General features: G+C 37.4%; 1 long non-coding RNA gene across 13 annotated transcripts in view; it reads left to right on the forward strand.

Moving 5' to 3' along the window:
• Nucleotides 1-19,750, forward strand: part of LOC103693508 (uncharacterized) — a 490,050-nt gene that overhangs the window by 115,308 nt on the left and 354,992 nt on the right. For all 13 annotated transcript variants that reach the window (XR_010056223.1, XR_005491062.2, XR_010056221.1 and 10 more), the window contains one exon: nt 15,758-15,814. This is a non-coding gene — a long non-coding RNA (uncharacterized LOC103693508). The remainder of the gene's footprint in view (nt 1-15,757; nt 15,815-19,750) is intronic.

Here is a 19,750-nt window from a genome sequence, read left to right on the forward strand (position 1 = left end):
TATCATATCATGCCATTCAAAGCAATCCACTAATGTTTGTCAAGCACTGGGCTCTCTGATTTGTTACTAATTCAAGTGTGCCTCCTCATATTCTAGAACCTATAATTTGAGGATTAGCCTAAAAGTTTGAAGTGATCAAGAGCTCATTTGTTTGCTCAGTTTTCCAAACCTCAATAGAGCTCGATTATGTTGTGTGGAAGAAAGAATGATTCATTCCAACTGGTTTGTAGGTAGTCTACAGTTGCAGGGACATTTCTTCTGCATGTTTGTAACCATGGCTATTTCTTGTAATTTTCATATTACAAGATATTGTAAGTATCATAAAAGTGTTTAGAACTAAAAAATGATCATTTAAATGAGGCATCAAGAAAAATATAAGACAGCAATAGGTGAAAGAGAAATTTAAAATACCTGGTGTATAAAAGCAGATCATGTATTGTCTTTTAATGAGATATGCTGGGTGGTGACAAGGATTTGGTATGTAATATAGAGTGAATATCAGAGATGAAATATTTATGGGTGAATATAAAATATTTCCCCAATTAAAATAATAAATACATTAGTGTTAGGAATATTAAGATTTGTTAAGGATTTCCCATTGCAAACACTTGGTGGATGATTAGCCAAAATATTGAGATTAGAATATAGGTGCAGGTATTCGGTTTACATTCTTATTCTGCTTCTGCTTTAAGTAGTAGTGTGTATTTTATGATTTCATTTGGAGGATAGAATTTTCCTTTCCTGTAGAGAGCCAATCTGTACAGGCAGAGCAAAGTTCTGATGTATGTTGAATGGATTAAGCATACAAGCTGCTATTTTGTAGCCTTTCCATTGCTTGTCAAAAAAAATCACCATCATCCATACATGGTTACAATAACAGTGACATTTCACAGATAAGGACAAGATTATTATTCATGGAAAATGTGCAGTCACTCTCGACTCTCCCAGATAAAACAATTCAAGTTCTTGCCTGCAGACGGAGGTGACTTTTTCCAGGTCAGTAAGGATCAGGAAGAGGATGGATGTCCTTTGTGAGGAAATGGGACGTCGCTGTGAAATATGTCCAGTTGTGGACGGAAGTTTATAAGGAAATGGTGGAAATGCCAACACTCATAATAAGAGCTGAATAGACAAGACAAAGTACTGAACTTCAGTCATGGAAGTCCTTTTAAGTACAGATGCTTGTGATAACAATGATAAAATTCTTTACTGTGGTAGAATGAGCAGGTGGGTGGGTTGAAACCTGGGTGCTATGTCAGTGCTTGAAGAAATTCAGTTAAATTAAGAGGAAGGAAAAACTATACATATTAGAGAATAAAAATAATTCTCCTGTCAGTGAGATTTGCTTAACTATGGTTCTGGAATACCCAAAAAGTTCCCACATTCCTTTAATATTGAGGGTGTAATCAATATTTAGATTATATCTATCTATCTGTCTATCTATATATCTATATATCTATCTATCTAGAAACAGAGAGAAAGGAAGTACTAACTTAAATATTTGGTTTAGTGACACATATTAGTCATGGTGTAAAATCTTATGTAATTCTCATGACGAAATGTGGCTGCATTTCTAACTTCTCAGAAACATAGATCAGCATGGAATTTTGGAAGAAGATAATAAAGAATGAGATTATAGATCATGCAATAAAGTGTTTGCTTGCATGGATGGGAACCTGAGCTTGATTTCTAGAACTGACATAAAAAACAAATTTAGTTGGTGGCAAGTGTTCTCAATACCAGTGCTGGGAAGAGATGGAGTCAGGCAGACCCACGTGGTTCACTGGCCAAAATACTGTGGGCAGCACCTGAGGGACAACACCCATGGCCCCCCACATACATGTACAATCCCCTATATACACTCATCTGGTCACATATGGACCACACGTACATACGCAAAGACACACTGAATGATGACTTAGATGTGATCATTCCAAGACTAGGCTGGCGGCTGCTGACACTGGATAATTACATGTGAGTTTCTCATCACCAAGTATCATGTTTCCACTAATACAGATTAAGAAGCCTGTATGAAGGATAATTACCTCTGTGGCTTGTGTATAACATAATTAGATTTTTGTAATGCAAAGTGTTTCCCTAAGTGGATCATGCTTTTTAAAACTTACCGAAATGGCCACCAGAGCAATTCAACCGAAGACAGAAATGTTGGCACACGTAACAGGGATGTCTGAGACATGTTTATCTCTTTTGTTTTATAGTTTTCAGAATTCCAAGTCCTGATTGTATGGCAGACACATGGAAACTGATTTCAATTACGATTTCCTGTGGTTTGTGTACCACGTGTACCAGACCACTAAATGGAAAACACAGTCTCTGTCTGGCTTGAATAAATCCCATCCTAAGGCTGACTTGACTTTGAAGTGCCTGATTGAGAGTTCATTATAAAGAATCACTATCTTGATTAATAATAGTAACTAAAGTATAATTTCTTAATTGCCCTTCTCCATCAGCCCTTCTACCCTCTTCATATCATCATCATTTTTCCTGATCCCTCTACATCAAGGACTCTCCTTCCCCCCCCACTCCCCGGAGCTGAGGACCGAACCCAGGGCCTTGCGCTTTCTAGGCAAGCGCTCTACCACTGAGCTAAATCCCCAACCCCGACTCTCCTTTCTTTTTACCAGTGTTGTTATATGTACATATGAAAGGATTATGAATGTAACCTGCTAAGTCAGCTCAGGGTTGCTTGCCTATATATGTTTCTAGGGCTGCCTTCTTGGTCTTGGTTAACTAATCTGGGGAGTAGTTAAAAAAGATTCATACTACCCCCAGCACAGCAAGAACAATGACAAGAGCATCATCATAATAATAGATTCCAGAGTTCTTCATACATTCACCTATAACGTTTATAATATTTCTGATGATCTTATGCAATCAGGTTTATTGGATGGTTGGGCAATATTTATTCTACATATACTTTCTTAAATCATCTTGTGCTAAAGGGCTTGCTCTGCAAGTGTGAGAACCTGAGATCCCAAGGACTCACACGTAACTGGGTGTGGTACTCCCATTCTCTGATCTCAGTGTTCCTACAGAAAGGATGGTAGGCTGAGAAAAGAGAACCCCCAAATGTTTGAGGGCCAGCTACCATGTTATGTACATGGATAACAAAGCTTACGGCCTAAAACAAAAGTGGAAGGCTAGGATCAGAATCTAAGATCATCCTCTGATCTCTGTAGGCCTAGTATTCTTATGCACACATTCATGAATTTGCATGCATACACACACAAGTATACACATAAATGTGCAATGTTACAAAAATACCACCTTATGAGAACGCTTTTGTTTATCAGTGAAAGTTCACTAAACCTATGAACATAGATATTTATTTCCATTCTGGTGGGACTTTTAAGGTCAATATTGTGTGATGGGAGTGTCTTAAAGCTGAAGTGAAAAATGAAATTTCAGACTCTAGCTCTGAAGTGTTGCTAAACAAACATCTGGTAAGACTTTCACCAAGAGCAAAGCTAACATCAAGGGTAACCTGTGATTCATTTAATTCTTCCCTTGGTTTTCACATGTCTCTCGGAAGTACTGCTAGTCAATCTTGGTAGGTAAGAGAAAATGCCTTAGGTACCCTTCTGGGAAGTATGTTCTGTAGTGAGTGTGCACCTTTACAACCTCTAAGGCTCCAGAGAAGGCCTGAGACTCCTAGTTACCCTGCCGTGCCCTCTAAATACACCAAACTGTAAAATCAAATTGTTTTTCTTGCGATATAAAAGGAAGCCGGAGCCTTCCTTCTCTTCTGAAGTTGATCCTCTTCTCTTTCAGGTACTCCAAGTCTCAGTTTTTGCTGTGCTTGGAGCTGCACTGGAATGCTTGATGCTTGCTCTGTTAGTTTCATGCCCTCTGGACTTCCATTGACCAACAGTGAAATGATGCTAACCATGTCCATCCAGGAGGGCAGTTGAGAAAATTATATAATTTACATTAAACCTTAGGTTATGTTTGTTTATTCAAGACTTCAAAAAATAACTCATAAGAAAATTATCAGACTGTTTTCTCTTTCACTTCAAATGAGAATATGCAGTAGAGTTGATGATAGTTTGGGGGAAGGCACTGTACTTGAAATTGTTGTTAAGCCAAGAGATCTGTCAGCATTTCTCAAATACGGTCTTTTGGATCTTTCATTCTTATGGTTGTACTCTGGATTGTTGCCTTGATTTCACTAGTGACTTATTAACTTAATACCTGAGGCCAGTTTGCAGACAAATGCAGTATCACCTGGTACTATATGACCCAATCCAATCTTTAATCAATTTCTTGCATTTAGTTTCTTTAAATGTGGACTGGCTTAGATACATAGCCATTAACAGAACTCAAACATTTAATTTACTAGAGTTTATAGCCTTCTGCGTTCTTCAATACAAGACAGACTGTGACCTTGCATATCTCCCGAGATCAAGACCTTACTCTTCACTTGCAGGGAAGGCACTCCAAAAAGGCAACTGCAGAAACGATGAGAGCCAAATGGTAGTAATAATTTGACCACTGAAAAGTACAATCATAGTCTTTGTCTCACTTAACTCAAGTGAGAATCAGGGCATCAATATTTTCCTCACTCAACAATTTGGCATACTTTATGTTAAGCACAAACTAGGCAAGATGAGTTAAAACCATATTCTAAAATTGAGTGTTCCATTTATAGACTGGCAAGAAGTCTAAAAAACAGAAAGTATGAATAAATATCAACAGTGTTTCAAATGATTATTGGGAATGAAGAACAGCTAGAACCATCAGTGCCATTCACGTTTTACTTAGTTTATTAAGATTAAATTTTAATTTGGAAGGAAATTATTTCACTTAAAAATATATTAGTAGTGAACACTGAATTAAAATTAATTCAATATCATTTCAAAATAGATGTCTCTTATTGATATACACGTACACACATATATGCATAGGTTATATAGATTTCATTTAATAAATTATAATTATCAAAAGAAATGCTTATACTACTTACCTAATTGTCTTAATTTGTATAAATTAAGTTAGTTTATATCAAAGATATGAGTTGCTGATGGAATGACTTCTATTGCAATTTAAGAACAAATTTAATGAGCAGATATTTGAACTTTAATATTAATTTATTCCAACTTTAGGGTTTGAGGCGCTAAAGCTGATCAATGCCAGTTGTTTTCTTCCAAGTCAGTTTTCAAAGCCTGTCGTTTGTCTCTACCTTCTTACTGGGAGGTGATTTCTAAAAATTAGAAAAGTTCCTTTTCAGTTTGGCACAAACGAGCAAATTTTAGTGCATTATTTTTTTCTGACATTGAGTAATTTACTATTATTAATATTCTCTTGCCATATTTATGCCTGGGAAATACTGCTTAAAACAAACGTTTTTGTCTCAAGGAACAATGTAAATACATATATTTCTATAGCTTACTATACCAGCAGAATGAGAATTCACACTATGAATTATATGACGGCTATATAATAGTATACTTAGACATTCCTCACTGTAGTTTTCATTCACTTCATTAAATTGTCTACAGTGGACACTGTCTTTGCATAAATGATATCATTAGTTAAATGTTAAACTTTAAAGTATTTGCACTTCTTTGAGCATTGTGAGGTAACGCACAGGAGAGAATAATACATTTTATAAATGACCTGTGTGTTTTGTTAGTGAAATTTGTCCTCTGATGTTTCTATACATGTACGCAGTGCATTTGGATAACTCTTACGTCACATTCTCCCTTGCTGTCCTCCTGTCCTCATTGCTGTTCTCTCTTCTCCATGAGGCCCTTTTCCCATGGTCATGAGTCTTCCTTTGTTTTGGGACTAAATGGGTATAACCAGGGCAATCTGTGAGGCTATCTTTGGAACCCTCCACCAAAGCCTGGTGTCTTTATCCACCAAGAACTATTTAAATAATGGCCACAAATCTCCATTTCCCAGGATGCGTTGTGCCCAGGAGATGACATTTTTTAGCCCATCTTCCTGTCTTCAAACTGTTGCTCTCCTCCTGTCCCTTGTGCAATGTCTTTTGAGCTTTAGATGGATTGATGGTAAAAGTCCTATTTACAGCGGAACATACAGCTGTCATGTGTTCTCAGCACCTTAAGCAATCATTTGTCTTTGACCTCACTTCTTTTTACTATACAGAGGCTTCTCTGATTAAGTCTAGGAGTAGCACTTTTATATTAGGTATAAATATAAATATTCAGAAGATAGTTTGAAGCTATCCTTCCTGGAGCCAATTACTTTTCCATGCATTAGTTTATACTTCTTTTTAATTTTTGAGATTATATATAATTTCATCATTTCCCCTCACTTCTCCTCTCCCCAAACCTTCTCCTATATGCCTCCTGTTCTTTTTCAAATTCATGGCTCCTTTGTTTATTAACTGTTGTTACATGCATATACGCATATGTACATATATGTTCATTTCTAAAATAACCATCTATATTGTTTGTGTTATGTCTGTATTGTGTTTGAAAAACAATATACTCTTTGAGAATTCTATACAATGTATTTTTATCATATACTTTCCACTTCTCCAACTCCCCCAAGATCCTCCTTCACCTTCCTACCCACCCAATTTTATGTTCTCTTTTTTTCTTTCTAAAAACAAACAAACAAAACTACTTGAAATTTATTGTGTTGTGTTAGTTGGGTGCTTTTTGGTTTGGGCCTGTCCTGGACTGTAGTTGACATACCAACAAGGAAACTGACTTTCCTTCACCAAACAGCAGTCAAACGTTGATGTCTTGGCTAGGAATGAAACCTCATGCCTACCCCCCTCCTGTATAATGAATTTCTCTTTTCTTTTTTCTTTTCTGTCTTGAGTTTGTTCAGCTCCTGTGCCATGAGTTACAGTCTCTGAGTTCATTTGTTAATCTGCCCACTTATTTCCTTGAAGTTGCCTACTGTCTACCTCTGGTTCTTCAAATCTTTAAGCCTTGTGTTCTACATATATCTTTGAGCTTTGAGAGGAAGGATATGTACTAGATATCTTCTTTAAGGTTGAATATTCCAAAGTCTTCTCTTCTTTGCATACTGACCAGTTGTGGGTTTCTGTGTTGTCTGTTATTTCTAGTACCAGAGAAGGATGCTCACCTTTGAGACAGGAATCTTATCCAATCAGGCAGGAGTTGGTTACCCACAAAACAGTTTGTACCGCTATTAAACAATTGAGTACACCTTGCTTGACAGGTTGATGTTGTGGTTTGTGGAATTTTCAGTTCGGTAAGGATGTTGGTATGCATTGTTTTTACTCAGAAGCCTATACAGCATCCTCCAAAAATATTAATACTAGGCAGAAGAGAAGACAAGTCCAGCTTTGTTTCTCTGTATTTTGCAGTCAAGGCACGCAGTGTCTGCAGCAATACTTCTGCAAATTGTTAGTGTAGGAAACCAAGAAGAATGTCAGAAGCTTGCTGTTTAGAAGAAAGGGTTCTAGAACCTCACTGAACAACAGCTCAAAAAGTGGTACTCTACAGTCGGCACTGGGGTTTCTGTTTAACAACCAGTAATTTCTAGGAACAGTTTCGTACTCTGTGTGTGTGTGTGTGTGTGTGTGTGTGTGTGTGTGTGTGTGTGTGTGCATGTACACACATGTGACTGTTAATTGTTATAGTTTTGAATTAGGTACAGGATCCCAGGTTTCTGTGACTTTTTCCTACACAATACAGTTTGGGTAACTTTATCCTTTCCCCTCTTCTTTCCCACATTCCCCATTATTTCCCTGCTTAAATCACTTTTACTTTTCAAACCATAGGTTCTCATGCATCTAAATATATGTCATGCTTGTATTATACACATTAAACACTTACTTTGGGAAAAATAAATTGTTAGAGAAAATTTTAAAAAGTATGTATGCTTTTATTGAGGTAGGCATGTGAAATTTACAGTGAAAATTATGTTACATGCTATCATTATTTTTAATATTAAGAACTAAATTTAGACTCGATTTTAATTATTATGAAGGCATCAGAGTAAATGGTGTGAAATCATTGTATCAAAATTTCACAGGAGGGATGTGATGACTTTCTAATTTAGATATGTCTTGGCATATCTTAATTTCTACAGCTTCTCATTTCTCTAGCATGTTTTCATAGGTATCTTAATTAAATAACAAATCACGCTATGTTTGCAGAGAAAATCACTTGTACCAGTGCCACGATGTATGTCCAGTTTTAACTCAACCCCATCAAAAACATTAATGAGTTTTAATTTTTTTTTACTGGAGCATAAGCAATTCACATACTTTCTGTATATCTAACTTTGATGTGTAAAAGAAAGACAGCTGAGAGATCTTTAAACTCTACTCAGAAATAGTGCCAGTTGTATTTAACCTGAACATGCAGTTTATTTTGCTTGCTTTCCTTCTTCCAAAATTCTGGAGTTCAGCATTTAACTTGAAATTGTTTTCTCGAGTTTAGTTCCAGCCAAAGTCCAGGAAATGGCTTATGTCTGTCAATATTTGACTTAATGGATTTGTCCTATGTTGGCACCTTTCATACTGGACTGTGCCTATAAAAAAATTGAGAAATCAGTATTTGGATGAGTTGTTAATTATTTGTAAAGTTTTGGGATAAATCATGTGCATATGCACTCATTTTTTCCTCATCCTGAAATTCCTTTAGTATTTCAGTGAATTCCAACCATACTCAGGAAGTTTTTAAGGCAGGAACAATAGGATGATGTCCAAGGTATGAAAGCAATGAGTTATCTGAGTAGTAAGGTTGTTGCTTGCTGAAAACTCTTGACAACAGGAACAAATCAGTCAAGAACTTCATGTGTTCATGTCATGATGAGAAGTTGTTTTGAGTTAGAAAATGTCCTACAGAACCTATATGTAAGTTGTAAGTTATGGGAGCTTTTAATGCTGGGACTGGTGGCATATTTATTACATCCAACCACTGATAGGAGAAAGCCTAGCATGAAGTACTGTATGTAGAGTGTGTCCTTCTTGAGCTTATAAATGAGATGCGATTAAAGATCAATATACGCAGGCGATTTGCGTGGGTGTCCACATTTCTGAAACCATAAGAAGCTTCTATTAAGATCATAGACTTTGAACTCATGCGCTCAGTCTCTCTAAGAGTCTTCCGTGGGAGAGTAAAAGGAAAGGACTGTCCATTATCAGAAGACGTTAACAGGAGGGCCAAAGATGGATGCTGAGAGAACAAAAGATATCAAATGAAGATACCAGATGATATCTTCAGGGCAAACGTAACCTTGAAATATTGTCAAGTGGTAGGGTTAGGCAGGAGAAATATTGATGGTAGATATGAGGAAAGCATTTTTGGCAAGGCATCCTCAGCAATAAAATTTGGATAGTGTAGCAAATGCAGCTGCGCGTTCATTCCCAGACATCTGTTTTAAGTTACTAGGTGGAGAGTTGGGCTAGTCACAGCTGGGAATAGGAGGAGAGGTATATTACTTACTTTTATGTAACAGGGACCACATTGCCCAACAAAAACAACTCATGGAGGAAAAGATTTATATTGTCTAATGTTTTCAGAAGTTTCATTCTGCCCTCGAAGGGAAATTATGGTAAAGCACATCAACCAGGGGCAGAGGCTGATCAATATTTACATATGAAAATTTTTATAACTTTTTAAAATTTGTTTTTCTATAGTTTCATGGATTGTACACTGCACTCTGATTAATGTTAGCTCACGCTTTTACCCCTTGAAAACGCATCCCGTCTCTACACCACTCTCCCTTCCTCGAATGCAGGAGTTTGTGTTTTGTTTTGTTCCATACTGAGTTTTACCAGGGCTAGTCTCTGAAGCCTCATGGGATTCATCAGTGGGTATAGAACCAAAGACCACAACTCTGTCTCTCCCAGAATCAGGAACCCATAGTTCAGCAAGAAGACAGAAGGAACTGTGATCCCACTGCTGCCCATATTATAGCTGCTTCACATTCTTGTGAAGGCTCAGCACAGACAACCAAAACTGATGTGAGATCATTATTTCGATGGTTATGTGATATGCAGAAGATAGCAGGTGAAAGCCCTTTTCTTTATCTTCCCCCTTTAAATTTTTTCCAACCCCTATATTGTGATATCCTCTGCTTTCAGAAAGGACGGTATGTCTCATTTAGGGTTGAACATTCAACCACCCCTTATTCTCAACATGTTAAGCAGCCACCAGACTTTACATTCACCTCGCTCATTTAATAGGTTCATTTCTCTGATTAGAGCTTAGCACTGTATTGGTCAATGGGTATAAACATAACTATTTAGAAAACAGTTTGAAACACACATTGAACCTCACACAATAATAGTAGGAGATTGCAACACCCCACTCTCATCAATGGACAGGTCATGGAAACAGAAATTAAACAGAGACGTAGACAGACTAAGAGAAGTCATGAGCCAAATGGACTTAACATATTTATAGAACATTCTATCCTAAAACAAAAGGATATACCTTCTTCTCAGCTCCTCATGGTACTTTCTCCAAAATTGATCATATAATTGGTCAAAAAACGGGCCTCAACAGGTACAGAAAGATAGAAATAATCCCATGCGTGCTACCGGACCACCACGGCCTACAACTGGTCTTCAATAACGATAAGGGAAGAATGCCCACATATGTGTGGAAATTGAACAATGCTCTACTCAATGATAACCTGGTCAAGGAAGAAATAAAGAAAGAAATTAAAGACCTTTTAGAATTTAATGAAAATGAAAGTACAACATACCCAAACTTATGGGACGCAATGAAAGCTGTGCTAAGAGGAAAACTCATAGCGCTGAGTGCCTGCAGAAAGACATAGGAAAGAGCATATGTCAGCAGCTTGACAGCACACCTAAAAGCTCTGGAACAAAAAGAAGCAAATACACCCAGGAGGTGTAGAAGGCAGGAAATAATCAAACTCAGAGCTGAAATCAACCAAGTAGAAACAAAAAGGACCATAGAAAGAATCAACAGAACCAAAAGTTGGTTCTTTGAGAAAATCAACAAGATAGATTAAACCCTTAGCCAGATTAACGAGAGGACACAGAGAGTGTGTCCACATTAACAAAATCAGAAATGAAAAAGGAGACATAACTACAGAATCAGAGGAAATTCAAAAAATCATCAGATCTTACTACAAAAGCCTATATTCAAGAAAACTTGAAAATCTGCAGGAAATGGACAATTTCCTAGACGGATACCAGGTACTGAAGTTAAATCAGGAACAGATAAACCAGTTAAACAACCCCATAACTCCTAAGGAAATAGAAGCAGTCATTAAAGGTCTCCCAACCAAAAAGAGCCCAGGTCCAGATGGGTTTAGTGCAGAATTCTATCAGACCTTCATAGAAGACCTCATACAAATATTATCCAAACTATTCCACAAAATTGAAACAGATGGATCACTACCGAATTCCTTCTATGAAGCCACAATTACTCTTATACCTAAACCACACAAAGACCCAACAAAGAAAGAGAACTTCAGACCAATTTCCCTTATGAATATCGACACAAAAATACTCAATAAAATTCTGGCAAACCGAATTCAAGAGCACATCAAAACAATCATCCACCATGATCAAGTAGGCTTCATCCCAGGCATGCAGGGATGGTTTAATATACGGAAAACCATCAACGTGATCCATTATATAAACAAACTGAAAGAACCAAATCACATGATCATTTCATTAGATGCTGAGAAAGCATTTGACAAAATTCAACACCCCTTCATGATAAATGTCCTGGAAAGAATAGGAATTCAAGGCCCATACCTAAACATAGTAAAAGCCATATACAGCAAACCAGTTGCTAACATTAAACTAAATGGAGAGAAACTTGAAGCAATCCCATTAAAATCAGGGACTAGACAAGGCTGCCCACTCTCTCCCTACTTATTCAATATAGTTCTTGAAGTTCTAGCCAGAGCAATCAGACAACAAAAGGAGATCAAAGGGATACAGATGGGAAAAGAAGAAGTCAAAATATCACTATTTGCAGATGATATGATAGTATATTTAAGTGATCCCAAAAGTTCCACCAGAGAACTACTAAAGCTGATAGACAACTTCAGCAATGTGGCTGGATATAAAATTAACTCAAATAAATCATTAGCCTTTCTCTACACAAAAGAGAAACAAGCCGAGAAAGAAATTAGGGAAACGACACCCTTCATAATAGACCCAAATAATATAAAGTACCTCGGTGTGACTTTAACCAAGCAAGTACAAGATGTGTACAATAAACTTCAAGACTCTGAAGAAAGAAATTGAAGAAGACCTCAGAAGATGGAAAGATCTCCCATGCTCATGGATTGGCAGGATTAATATAGTAAAAATGGCAATTTTACCAAAAGCGATCTACAGATTCAATGCAATTCCCATCAAAATACCAATCCAATTCTTCATAGAATTAGACAGAACAATTTGCAAATTCATCTGGAATAACAAAAAACCCAGGATAGCTAAAACTATCCTCAACAATAAAAGGACTTCAGGGGGAATCACTATGCCTGAACTCAAGCAGTATTACAGAGCAATAGTGATAAAAACTGGATGGTATTGGTACAGAGACAGACAGATAGACCAATGGAACAGAATTGAAAACCCAGAAATGAACCCGCACACCTATGGTCACTTGATTTTTGACAAAGGAGCCAAAACCATCCAATGGAAAAAAGATAGCATTTTCAGCAAATGGTGCTGGTTCAACTGGAGGTCAACATGTAGAAGAATGCAGATCGATCCATGCTTATCACCCTGTACAAAGCTTAAGTCCAAGTGGATCAAGGACCTCCACATCAAACCACATACACTCAAACTAATAGAAGAAAAACTAGGGCAGCATCTCGAACACATGGACAATGGAAAAAAATTCCTGAACAAAACACCAATGGCTTATGCACTAAGATCAAGAATGGACAAATGGGATCTCATAAAACTGCAAAGCTTCTGTAAGGCAAAGGACACTATGGTTAGGACAAAACGGCAACCAACAGATTGGGAAAAGATCTTTACCAATCCTACAACAGATAGAGGCCTTATATCCAAAATATACAAAGAACTCAAGAAGTTAGACCGCAGAGAGACAAATAACCCTATTAAAAAATGGGGTTCAGAGCTAAACAAAGGATTCACAGCTGAGGAATGCCGAATGGCTGAGAACCACCTAAAGAAATGTTCAACATCTTTAGTCATAAGGGAAATGCAAATCAAAACAACCCTGAGATTTTACCTCACACCTGTGAGAATGGCTAAGATCAAAAACTCAGGTGACAGCAGATGCTGGCGAGGATGCGGAGAAAGAGGAACACTCCTCCATTGTTGGTGGGATTGCAGACTGGTACAACCATTCTGGAAATCAGTCTGGAGGTTGCTCAGAAAATTGGACATTGAACTGCCTGAGGATCCAGCTATACCTCTCTTGGGCATATACCCAAAAGATGACCCAACATATAAAAGAGACACGTGCTCCACTATGTTCACAGCAGCCTTATTTATAATAGCCAGAAGCTGGAAAGAACCCAGATGCCCTTCAACAGAGGAATGGATACAGAAAATATGGTACATCTACACAATGGAATATTACTCAGCTATCAAAAACAATGACTTTATGAAATTCATAGGCAAATGGTTGGAACTGGAAAATATCATCCTGAGTGAGGTAACCCAATCACCGAAAAACACTCATGGTATGCACTCACTGATAAGTGGCTATTAGCCTAAATGGTTGAATTACCCTAGATGCCTAGAACACATGAAACTCAAGACGGATGATCAAAATGTGAATGCTTCACTCCTTCTTTAAAAGAGGAACAAGAATACCCTTTGCAGGGAATAGAGGCAAAGATTAAAACAGAGACTGAAGGAACACCCATTCAGAGCCTGCCCCACATGTGGCCCATACATATACAGCCATCCAATTAGACAAGATGGATGAAGCAAAGAAGTGCAGACCGACAGGAGCCGGATGTAGATCTCTCCTGAGAGACACAGCCAGAATACAGCAAACACAGAGGCGAATGCCAGCAGCAAACCACTGAACTGAGAACAGGACCCCCGTTGAAGGAATCAGAGAAAGAACTGGAAGAGCTTGAAGGGGCTCGAGACACCATATGAACAACAATGCCAAGCAACCAGAGCTTCCAGGGACTAAGCCACTACCTAAAGTCTATACATGGACTGACCCTGGACTCTGACCTCATAGATAGCAATGAATATCCCCAAGTGTTTCTGTGACTTGCTATAAATTTGGAGAGAATTGTAGTTAGTGCTGAAATTGGCAATAGTCTCATATTCTTAGGATATAATTTGGGGTCTTAGCTTTTCAGATTTCAAGTGATAATCATGATACAGAAAAGATTGCACTTCAATATGTGGAGGTCATACTAGTATATTTAATACTTCCAATGTTATTAAGATATTATAACTAAACTTGACCTACTTACATATCACCAGTAAGAGGTACGAGAATGGTGAAAGGAATGTACTTTAGATATCTAAAAGTACAACCTTTGTATTTTGAATGATGCAATACCTATGATAAAAAGGACCTTGAGCTCAGTTCCAATACAGAGGAGGAGTTCAGATCGGATCTGCAGGATGGCTCTCGGTCCTTGATTTACTCTTCCACATGGTACTTTTAGGCTCTGCAGTCCTTTTTCACACTTTACACTGAGCTTGGAAGATTACCAGAATTTAGAGCAGTAATCAAATAAAAGATTAATTTAAAGGCATCCAGGGAAAATATTTGCTCTTTCCCCCCAATTTGTAAGTTTTGTCCTTGAGCAAAATATCTAGCCACAGGTCAAAGATACTCAGCTGTTTGACTAAGCACTTTGCGAGCCAAATACACTTCAAAGGTTAAAGAAAAGATAGGCACAGGAAATGAGGTTTGACTCCCAGTACTGCTGGATTCTGCGATCGCTTTACAAGACTACATTTTATTCCATATTAATCAAGTAGATGTAAAAAGTGTGCTCAATATTTTAATGAGCTAAGATCATTAGAGTTAAGCTTCATGAAGTCAGGTGATCTATCTTGTTCATTACTGAATCCCCAGTGTCCACTTCAACTGCTGGCATCCATCAGAGCTTTAATAAAGGTGTTCTAGAATAATCCATGGGAGGACAATGAACACTGAACATCAGCATCTGGTCACAAATCCGTCTCTGAGTTAATAGTTCAGCCAAACAAGTTTTTCTTGTCTCATTGTTCTCAGTATTTTAAAACAAATGCTATTGATTGATGAAACCCGTTCCAGTTTTATTAAAATGCTTGAAAAGGATTTTGAAATAAGTTGGCAATTGCTACCTTAAAAATACATTTTTCGCAAGTGGCATAATTGCTAAACTTGTAAATTGGATCCTACAGTAAGAGAAATAACATAGATTTGAGGATATTGATTTCCCCTTATCTTCGTGAAATGTTAGAGCGCAGCTTTCCCACGCAGAAAGTTTTCAAAGTACTGTGAACAAAGAAGAGCCTTGGGGTGCAGGTTTTCCAGTTTGTGTAAAGGAAATATTGAGTCAGAGTCCTGAATGAATTCTTTCTTTTAAGTTCACAGTGTGATGCCTGCAGGTCAGAGTTGAGGCTGTGGGCAGGCAGGTGGGAGGGGGACTCCTAGTCTAAATGTGTGAAATACATTACTCACAGAGGGTAGGCAGTATTCATAATACCTGGTGCCATGGTGCTGGATACATCTTCATAGAAATCTGAAGTGAGAATGTTAAAAATTGTGGAATTAATTTATGAAAAATGAAAGAGACGATTGCAGAAATTGTACTGTACTGATCCCCCTCGATTTCTCTCATATCTTAGATCTTCAGGAATGTCCCTGGGATAATTGTCCAAATCAAATGACATGCCCCCATCATGGTGAGTAGAACCATTTAAAATGACATTTTTGTGTTTACCTGTAATTTTTTTCTGGTGATTGGCATAGGATTTTCATGTTTTAATTCTTTGTATGCTGGAAAGGAGAATGCTAGGCTAGGGACATAGCCTCGTGGCTAGTGTGTTTGATTGACTAGCACACTTGAAGCCCTGACTCTGCCTAGCACCACATACACATGGCATGCTGGCATACTGAAATTCTAGCATGGGGAGTTTGAGGCCAGAGCATCAAAAGTTCAAGATCATCAATAGTTGCAGAGTGAGTACCAAGGAGAATATTAAATGACAGAATCGCTAAACATTTTTTGGCTAAATTTTAAAATTGTTATCCTGTGATGTAGACATACCATACATACACTGGTGAGATGCTGGTCAATTTTCTCTCAACTCCGGCCAATGTAAAATGTCTGAAAAGCACTTCACTTCTTAGTCTCAGGTTCACTTCACAGTGTAGGAAGGACTGATTGTCTATGCGTACGTGTACACGTGTACCTATATACATGCTCACTGCAGCCTACACTGGAGATCTTGCTCACTGTTTGAACTTGACTGATTGTTAGTTGTTCAAGGCTTTCTTTAATGTGTTAATACACACACACACACACACACCCCATACACACACACACCACACGTACCATACACACACATACATACCACACACACCACACTCACACCATTACACACCACACTCACTGCGCGCGCGCGCGCGCACACACACACACACACACACACACACACACACACACACACACGCACACACACACACACATCAAAATCTTTTGATTAATTTTCTTAAAACCCCTTACCCTGAGTTGCTTTGAAGGTTAGTACTTTGGCCCTGAAGGTTCAGAAAAAGGAGAAATTCTTTATCGGTATCAATTAAAGAAACACAAATGAAAGAATGTCACTAGACATAGTAACACCTATGGTGACTAAAATAAAAATGCACATGATAATTGAATTACTATGCATGAATTACACCCACTGAGTTAATTTTCAGTCTGACCCTTCTGAAATACTGTTATCCATTTTGTTGAATTTTATATTTTATTACCATGTTTTTTCATATATTTATAAATAAAATACCTTTTGCTTACAAAACTATCACTGAATAAACTGGATGAACTTCTGATATTTTCCAATTTTATGGCTCAATCTCTGATATTTAGCTTTTTATGCAAGTAGCTTGAATTCTTTCCAAAAGCCCAACCTGTAGTTTTTGCTTGGTGCTATTTTTCAAGGTAACAGTTAATCCATTCTATTCCTACTGTAATATTTATTACTATGAAAATGTCTGTAATTATATTTTGAGTTATATAACTATAATTTGAATATACTAGTTTTCTAATGTTTAAAGATGTCAGATACAAAGGTAATTGTATAAAGATTTAATATAACATTCTATATAAATTAATTCAAGCTGGAAATTAATATGGAGATAGTTATTCCTTAACTGGTTAATTTCCCAAATAGCCAATCAGAAACCCTTTAATATTTAAGAGTTTAAGCCTTAGCTCAGCAGACATTTAACAAGCTCATCTAAGATTATCTGACCATCTATCCCCACTTATTCATGTGACTAGCTACACCTTCCTGGCCCATGGTCACATCTGTCTCCCCCATGTATCCTGGCAAAAGAGGCCTTCTTTCTTCTTCTCAGAGTTCCTTTATCCCTCCCAGGAAGTTCTGCCTTCCTCTTCCTGCTACCCATCCAAATTAGCCTTTTATTGACCAATTAACTTGGAGAACAAGGTTTGCATAACAAAAACTAGTATATGTGAGAACCTGCCCATTTGGGGGCAACCAGATCTTGGGGTACAGAACCTAGCATTTGAATACATAGGCAGCACAAGTCAACTTCCATGAAGTAATCCTTGTCATAGAGCAATTTAAAGACATTTCTACTTATCATAAATTATTATGGTGTATAAATTCTTTGTTTTTCCACTGGATAAAGACAACAGTTGTTTGTGCAGACTGTATAAATCCATTTGGGTTTATATACTAGGTTTAACACTACCAAGTCTAAACAGGTGAGTTATGTGAGAAGATGACTAGAAGGATGAGCATTATGGGAATGTGGAGGATCCCGTGCAGTGGGTGGCAGTAGGGCCAGATATAGGAATTAATGCATTGATCTGCATTGTTACACAGAAGATCTCGCCCTGTCTCAGTATCAGGTTCTAGGTATTTACCAGAATTTTTTTCTCATCTACTACTCCTACCCTAAGTGGATTTCTTTCTCATTCATTTTGTGACAATCAGCTCAAAAAGAACATTATTTCTCTTTGGGTGAATAAGCATGTTTCCCCTGCCTCTTATTTTTAAGCACCACTTTATAACCTGCAAAACTCAAGGCAAACTTCAGGCAGAAGTTGCAGGGATGCAGCCTTCCTTCTGCTGTGCACTAACATTCTCTAATATCAGCTGTTTGCCAAGCAACCTATCAAGAAATGGAGAGAGCAGACTCCCTACCACAGATAAAGCCCTTACAAGTCTGTGAAAGACAACGTGTCCTTTTGTTTGAATTCTCCAAGGCTCAGTGTCTCCTCTTCCTAGTAATATATCTTTTATTTGTGGACCTAAAGATAACCCAAACTTGGGAAATTTATCTTCAACTTTCCCTTCTTGCCAATTGCTGTCTTACAAAGGGCTATTCACATTGCTAAACTCATGGGCTTTCCATATTTAATCTGCACTGAATTAACATTGTATTGATGCTGTGTTCTTTATTCATCCTTATTTTTATTAGCCTGTATCAAAATTGTACTGACTACCAATTTACGTATATCCCAAACCTTTTGTTTTCTTTCTTTGATTCAGAAAATAAAAATGCCTGAGTGTTCCAGGAACCCTGATTGTTTATGTAGTCCTCCCTTTTTTCCTCATTCACACTGCCACTACAGTTCCCTGAAATTGATCTATAACTGTGATAAATTTCATCTCAGCCTGATATGCCCTAGAATGAGAGTCTCGAGGAAGAATTATCTAGATCAGGTCAGCCTGTGAGAGATGTTGTTAAATGGGCAAATTGAAGTGGAGGTCACACTATGGATGTGTGCAATGCTATTTCATTGGTTGTGTCCTGCCTGTGATTACATAGCGGGAACTGAAGCAAGCGAATGTGTGAGTTCTCGTCCTCTTGGCTGATGTGATGTAGCTCACGGCCTCAAGCTTCTGCCACTGTGACTTCTGGGATAATATGGTCTATAATTGAGAACTACTAGCTGAAAGAAACCTTTTCTTTTCAAACTTGCTTAATGTCAGGGTTTTCTTTTTTCCATAGAAACAGAAAGCTATGCCATACATGATGATACCTGTCACTCACTCAAAATTTTTGCTTTTGTATTTCCTAAAGAAAACGTCAAAGATGTTGCTCGATTTTATTCACAAATGATCAAGTTAAAATCTTCTCTTTACTGTTCATATCCTCATTTTGTCCAAATATGATCTCATTAATTTTTAAGGATTACAGATTACTTTTATTCAGTTGCATAGATAATGTATACCCATCATTATTTTAAAAATAAAAATATTAAGAATAATAAGTAAATACTATTTTTATATGAATCTTGTGGAGAAAACCTTCTCTTGTTTAGTTTGGTAGCATTCAGCAACACTTGAAGTTTTGTTATGGGAAGGATGACACAGGAGTGGAATTCTCATCTGCAGTTTAGATTTGCTCTAGTCTACATGCTTTTATGTAGATTGAGAAATAATGTATCAGAATCTTGTAAGTATTGTAATTAGCGAAGTCTACTATTCTGGGACCCAACATGCCTACATCTTAATGACCAAAATAAATAGTAGTTTGAGTCTTGATTAGAAACTCAAGAAAACAGTAAGCTATTGGCTTTATATGAAATTAAGAGTAAATTCTAGTGTGGATTTAAGTAACTGTGTACATGTACCACTAAG

This window comes from Rattus norvegicus, chromosome 11 (genome assembly GCF_036323735.1).
Source record: "Rattus norvegicus strain BN/NHsdMcwi chromosome 11, GRCr8, whole genome shotgun sequence".
Classification (NCBI taxonomy): domain Eukaryota; kingdom Metazoa; phylum Chordata; class Mammalia; order Rodentia; family Muridae; genus Rattus; species Rattus norvegicus.